A 1,024-nucleotide genomic window follows, 5' to 3' on the forward strand; every position below is an offset into this window, starting at 1 on the left:
TTAAGAGTCTACATAAATAAGCATGTAATGACAAGCTGACGGTGATGTGAAGGTTTGTGAAACAGCTCACATTAGCCAATATGAACCTTTGGAGACTGAAGCTGTTTTAAGTCAGCATCCATCCGCTCTGGTCCTGTCAGACTTTAACTCTCTTTAAACTGAGGTTGTCAAAACAAAATGATCTACAACAGGTAAGATAATCATTTTTCATCATTTTTACACAGAACCCCATTTCTTCGTACCCCAAATATCCTTTTAAGATGATTATTTTTTCATAATAACTTTGTACCTTGAGAAGTCGTGTTTGTTTGCTTATGTCAATCCAAACACATTAATTTATTTTATTATTATTTAGCAGTCTGGCCCAACCTTTCACAAAGCTTTGGCTTGTCATTTTTATGAATTTCAGCTTTTATTTTGTGTGTTAAGTCTGAAACAAAAAGCTTTGTTGAAATGGACTTGAGGCCAAGATGCTGTTTCTTATCAGCATTGATCCATTAAAATCAAGAGTTTAACTGATCCCTTTGTATTGTTTCCCTCCTGGCTTTACAAAGTGATCAATAACCTTTGAACGTACCTGATGTTGTGTTTCTTGCAGATCAATAAACTCAAACTCACGTTTTTGTCCTTGTTTGTTTTTTTTTTTTTTGCTTTTTTTTGTTTTGCAGGTCGCCCACTAAGGTAAGAGTCATGAAAGTTTTCATGTAATGCAACACAACTGACATATAAAATACAGTTATCTAGAGATCTTTGGCTAAAGTAGGAGAATAAATGGCTCCATCTCCCATAGAGTCTCCCACAGTCAGGAGGTGACTCATGGCGACTCCACGTTGAGTCATGTCAGCTTACATAACAGAGTCGTTGACCGTCTTTCTGTGCAGCAGGACGCCACAGCCAACAACAGTTCTCCGGCTGCTGCCGCCGCCGCCACCGCTGCGCCTCCAGCCAAGCCTGCGCCTCCCGGGCCACCGGCTCGCCCCGGGCCGCCAGCCAAACCCCCCCCGCCCTCCCCCACCCCCCCCCC

Source organism: Kryptolebias marmoratus, linkage group LG16 (assembly GCF_001649575.2).
Source record: "Kryptolebias marmoratus isolate JLee-2015 linkage group LG16, ASM164957v2, whole genome shotgun sequence".
Lineage (NCBI taxonomy): Eukaryota > Metazoa > Chordata > Actinopteri > Cyprinodontiformes > Rivulidae > Kryptolebias > Kryptolebias marmoratus.